At 45.0% G+C, this 6,000-nt stretch overlaps 1 pseudogene; it reads right to left on the bottom strand.

The window, feature by feature from the left end:
- Nucleotides 1-837: 837 nt before the first annotated feature.
- Nucleotides 838-1,396, bottom strand: LOC107180763 (annotated as a pseudogene).
- Between the last annotated feature and the right edge of the window lie 4,604 nt (nucleotides 1,397-6,000).

Raw genomic sequence — 6,000 nt, 5'->3', positions numbered from 1 at the left:
CTGGCAAGGAGGACCCCATCACTGGTGGGGGTGAAGCACAGGCAGGTCCTGGTGCAAGGTGGCTTCCAACTGTTAAAACTTGTCCCAGTGCTGAACTGGATGGTGCACCTGCGGGTGGAGTGTGTTAGCAGGCAGTGAGTGCATCAGGCATTTGAGACTTGGGGGTCAGTGGGGGGAGTAACAGTGGCTCTAAAGATCACAATATTAGATGGTCATGGTAAGCACTATGGAGGCTCCTACAGAAAGATAATGAACAGCCGAGGCATAGAAGCAGGTAACAGAAAGCTAGAAATGGAAGCCACAGGGCCTCTTTAATTGCACCAAGGAAACTTCCATACTCCACAGAAGGAAAGGGGAATGAATTCAAGACAAGCCTGAAATAGTCTCAGTGTCCAAACTTCAAAGGCAGTTGACTACCCAACCAAAGCAAGTCTGTTAGGCCAGGGCCAAGGTCAAGGCTTGGGATCCCGGCAATGGGATAGAGACATCGGAGTGGATGCCTCTGAATGTTTCAATTTCCCAGACTCCTCTGAACCTTCTGAACCAGAAGCATGGTCCAGTCTTTGCCTCCCCTCAAGACAATATGGAGGCCTCTACCTGCAAAGCAACATGTACTTCCCTACCCACAGGGCCCACCTCAACCTCCTCTTCCCCGTTTGGAATCTTCTTTAAGAAATCCTTACCTTCCCTGAGGTTAAAAGAATGTTCATATTCCTTTCCACTCCCTGCCCCCCTCCTTCAAATCAATACAGCTTTTATTGTGTCTTTAAAATATCACAAATAAGTCTGAAAAATCATCCGGCATCTTGCTGTTTTTGTAGCGGAACAACTTAGATCTTATTCATTAGCCTGCTGCACCATTCCTTCCTCAGAAACATAGATATCATCCAAAACGTTTCTGATATTCTTGTTTTCAACTGTTGTGACTTATTGAGTCAAAACAGCTGAGTGTGATACAAGTTCAACATCATTTCCCTCAAGAATCAACTCCTCTTACTGGGCTTGGGATACTGAACAAGAAACACCTGGCCTCATCCAAACCCTAGATATTTTGGATTTCTGCAAGAGAACCATTCTGCTGAATAACAACGTTGATGGGGAAGTGAGCATTCACAGACCTCATTTTGTAATGGAAGCCTAGCATAACGCCCTTGACCATGTTCTGTACGTGACTACAGATGGTGCAAATGGTAGCCAGTTCTTTTCTGTTTCCCCACCACTTGTCAACTCGGAGCCTCTTCTTTTTCTTTCCGGGGATAGTGAGTTCTATATTGATGTGATTTCAGTCCCTCTGCAGGGTTCCTCTGGGGCCCTTCCCAATAACAGTGTGTCCCTTCAGAGTGATGTTGACATTCTCTGCAATGTCAACAGTCTGATTGCTGAGAATGGTCTTCATTCTTCATCTCTTGCAGTAGATGTGGCAAAGAGAGCTGTTCATATTCCTTTTATTAGTTTTTTCCCACATCCAAAATCTTATTATTTATTTATTTACTTACTTTTTTACTTTAGAGAAAGAATGCAACCATGGGAGAGGGGCAGAGGGAGAGAGAGAAGGAGAAAGAATCCCAAGCAGGCTCCACACCCAGCACAAAGCCTGATGTAGGTCTCGATCCCATGACCCTTGGATCATGACCTGAGCGGAAATCAAGAATTGGACACTCAACCGACTGAGCCACCCCCAAATCTTTACAATAACAAGGCAGGATCTGAAGTTAGTTTTTGTAGTGATGGTGGACCAGATGGCCTGTGGTGCACGCGGACCTCCAGCCCTTGCAGCACTGATAAGGTTTGGTGGGGCTGCGTGTGGTTCACAGGGCCTTGTTGATATGCCTGTACACCTCTGGGCCTTTTTGAGGATCAGAGAACAAGATGGGGCCACAGCCCTGGAAGGAGTCCAGTGCCAACTTGTTTAAGGTGAAAATCTTGCTCCTGGCCCTGAGGATGTGGCTCACGTGCAGTGTGCACACCTTCCATTTGGGGGCCACCTGGATACACATGTCATCTGTTATGGTCCCTACCAGCACAGCTGTTTTGTCCTCCTGGCAGAAAGCTTCATCTTCTTGGTCATCAAGGAAAGGGACAGAGGCCACCAATTGGTGCAACTCATGAACAACCTCTTTAGCAAAAGTTGGTTGAAGGTAGAGCTGTTTGTCCAGCCAGAGATCTGTACAGATTTACCAACAGTCTTAGGTGGATGTCCTGACTCTTGGGCTTCTTATGCCAAATGTTTCGCTCCTTGTTGTGGTGGAGGTGACCTCCCATGATGGTGCCTCCTTCTCAACCAGGTCCGTAAAGAACTTTTATGTCTGTACAGTTTTACCTTTCACATTTAGGTCTTTAGCCAACTGAAGATAACTAAAGACACACACACACATAAAAAGGTGATTTTATTTTTGTCTGGTTAGAAGCCAATTTCCCCCAACCCTATTTATTAAAGATTCCATCCTTTTCCTCTGATCTTTTAAAAAATTTTTTATTTTAATATTTTATTTTTGGGAAAGAGCGAGAGTAAGTGCACCAGCAAGGGAGAGGGTCAGAGGGAGAGAAAGAGAAAGAGAGAATCCCAAACCCCAGTGCAGGGTTCGATTCTATGACCCTGGGATCATGACCTGAGCAGAAATCAAGAGCTGAAAGTTCAACCAACTGAGCCACCCAGGTGCCCCTCCATTGATTCTCGATGTCACTTCTTTCATATATCAAACTCTAAAGTGTTCCTAGATCTGTTTCAGGATGTTATGTTTTCTTCTATTTTTCTGCTTTGTCTTGTGCCTGCTTCTTTGCTATGGCTTTGTAATACATCTTAATAACTGGCGAGTAAGGTAAGTGTAAATGATAACTATTATCATTACAGATGAGGACACTCAAGCTCAGAAAATTTAAGTGTGTTTGTCCAAGATCACACAGCCAAACCAGAATTTGAACCCAAGTCTGCATTATTTAAAAGACTGGGCTCTTTCACTCCACCAGGCTATCCTCAGAGTTGTCTCTTTCCCGAGAAAAGGTTGGGAGGGTATTTTGATTGCATTGGCTTCATTCGTCCAGCATCAAAGGAGGTCATGTTCTTCCCAGGAGGAACTGACATTTCTTTTTGGCTCCTGGAACCGAGGGAGAAGCCACATTATCTGCCACTGTTGCCTTATCCTTGGGAGCACCCAGTACGGTAGAGACAGCCAGCCTTGAGCTCAGGGCCCAGAGAAATAGCCCTCTGGTTAGTGGGCTTCATGCTTCCTGTATGGTGGCTGCAAACACCATATGAGAAACCACGTAATTATCTTTCTCTTTTTGAAAATAGATCTGACCATATCTGTCTCCATTGCTTAAAACAAAATAAAGAAATGACACTACACACCCACCCCCCAACCAGCCACCAAGAAAAAACAAAACCTGCAGTGGGTTCACAGTGAAGCAATAGGCTGAAGACTGTTGTTGTTTGTGTTTCTTTTGAGTCAAGAAATCTTTTTTTCCTGTAATACAATCATATGCAGAAGCCCCAATAAAGTGTAGCTTTATTAACATGTAGCTTTTAAAGTCTAAGTGTAGATCTGTTCAGTTTCCTTCTGTGCCTGGCACCCAGTAGGTGTTCAGTAAATACTTACGGATTTCATGATGTACACTTGGGGGCCTGCCCATCGAACCCATTTGACACCCACTGCCCTTGAGGTCAAGTGTGAGCCTCCATTATGGCACTTAAGAGCCTAAACTTGGCCTAGTCCTAACTTCACCTCCCACCTCTTAGACTGAGGCTCAAGCCACACTAACCATCTCATCATTCCCAAATTTGCCTGGTCCTTTGTTGCACCTGTGCCTTTGCAAGAGGCAGTCTCTCAGTCGGGATTGTCTTTTCCTCCCATCCCCTGCTGTGTGAACCACCAAACCTTTGTAGCCCAGCTCATATATCCCCTGCTCCAGGAAGCCTCCATTGATTTCTTGTCAACTACCTTGTATGCCCCACCTTTATGCTGATTATGCACCTGCTATCAGACTTGTCCTGGCCTCGTAAAGCTCTGTCACAGAACTCCTTGAGGAAGGGCTTGGGCCCTTAGTCTTCATCCTCAGTCTAGTACTTGGTCTGGCTCTTAGTGCTCAATAAATATTATGTGAATACATGAATGAAGAAGTGAATCAATACATGAATATGAAGACACTAGTCAACCCGTTGGAGGTCTGTCATTGAATGATCTAGCCCAGGACAGCCCTCCCAGATGGACCAGCAATGGTAAACACCTAGCAATGTGTGTCAAGCCCCAAGAAGGTGGCTGTATCTATGTCATAGGCTGGAAGAGGTAGGAATCTATGAGGCTGGGTTCTGAACATCTATAGCTTATAAGTGGGAGCCAATCAAGAGTCCGTTCTTGGAGAGGTAGGAGCCTCTTCCTGCCCAAGGACTCCTCTCTTCCAGCACCCACCCTTCCCTCTCTGTTCCCTCCCTAAGACCCGGGCCTTAAGAAACTGTTCCTACCTCCATAGCCTGTGGACAGCCCTGGGGAAGAGCCCCTTCCACATCCTAAGTCCCAAGTTTCCTTTGGAATCTTGCAGTTGGCTCTTCATGGGCAGATACCAATGGCCCTTGTCATCTTGGAGAACTTGCCTGAGCCTCCTTCCCAGATGGTGATCCTTTTGGAGGTCTTGGGTCCTGCCTCATTAATCATTTTCTCTGCTGGCCCATGGAGGTGCCTAGTGCTGGGCTTTGTCTTAGAGGCTCAATGAATATTAAATACCCAGCAGATCTGTGGGAACACAGAAAGGTCACCAAAACCATCAACAAGCTCTAGCCTGGTCTGGAGCAGGGGCAGAGCCATGAAGAATTCTGCTCTAAGGGGAGACATGGTAAACAGATAGTGACAGTGTGGTCGGTTATATACATGGATATGCTTTCAGTAAGCACCAACTGCATGCCAGACACTAGTTGCTATCATACATGGTAAGGTCTTGCTTATAGGATTGTGGAAGAGCAAGTATAAAGATCCCCATTTTTTGGATGAAAGACCTAAATGTGAGACAGGAAACCATCAAAACCCTAGAGGAGAAAGCAGGCAACAACCTCTTTGACCTCGGCAGTGGCAATTTCTTGCTCGACACATCCCCAAAGACAAGGGAATTAAAAGCAAAAATGAACTACTGGGACCTCATCAAGATAAAAAAAACTTCTGCACTGCAAAGAGACAACCAACGAAACTAAAAGGCAACCAACGGAATGGGAAAAGATATTTGCAAATGACGTTATCAGATAAAGGGTTAGTTCCCAAAATCTATAAGGAACTTACCAAACTCGAACACCCAAAAAACAAATAATGCAGTGAAGAAATGGGCAGAAGACATGAATAGACACTCTTACAAAGAAGACATCCAGATGGCCAACAGACACATGAAAACATGCTCATCACTCATCATCAGGGAAACACACATCAAAACTACAATGAGATACCACCTTACACCGGTCAGAGTGGCAAAAATGAACAACTCAGGCAACAACAGATGTTGGTGAGGATGTGGAGAAACGGGAACCCTCTTGCACTGTTGGTGGGAATGCAAACTGGTGCAGCCACTCTGGAAAAGTGTGGAGGTTCCTCAAAAAATTAAAAATGGAATTACCCTATGGCCCAGCAATAGCACTACTAGGAATTTATCCAAAGGATACAGGAGTGCTGATTCATAGGGGCACATGTACCCCAATGTTTACAGCAGTGCTTTCAACAATAGCCAAATTATGGAAAGAGCCCAAATGTCCATCAACTGATGAATGGATAAGAAGATGTGGTTTATATATACAATGGAATACTACTTGGCAATGAGAAAGAATGAAATCATGCCATTTGCAGCAATGTGGTTGGAACTGGAAGGTATTATGCTGAGTGAAATAAGTCAGTCAGAGACAGATATCCTATATTTTCACTCATATGTGGAACTTGAGAAACTTAACAGAAGACCATGGGGGAAGGGAAGGTGAGAAAATAGTTAACAGAGAGGGAGGCAAATGATAAGAGACTCTTAAATACAGAG

This window comes from Panthera tigris, chromosome D4, assembly GCF_018350195.1.
Source record: "Panthera tigris isolate Pti1 chromosome D4, P.tigris_Pti1_mat1.1, whole genome shotgun sequence".
Lineage (NCBI taxonomy): Eukaryota > Metazoa > Chordata > Mammalia > Carnivora > Felidae > Panthera > Panthera tigris.
The sequence above is the reverse complement of the archived record's forward strand: the minus strand, read 5'-3'. Positions and strand labels throughout refer to the sequence as shown.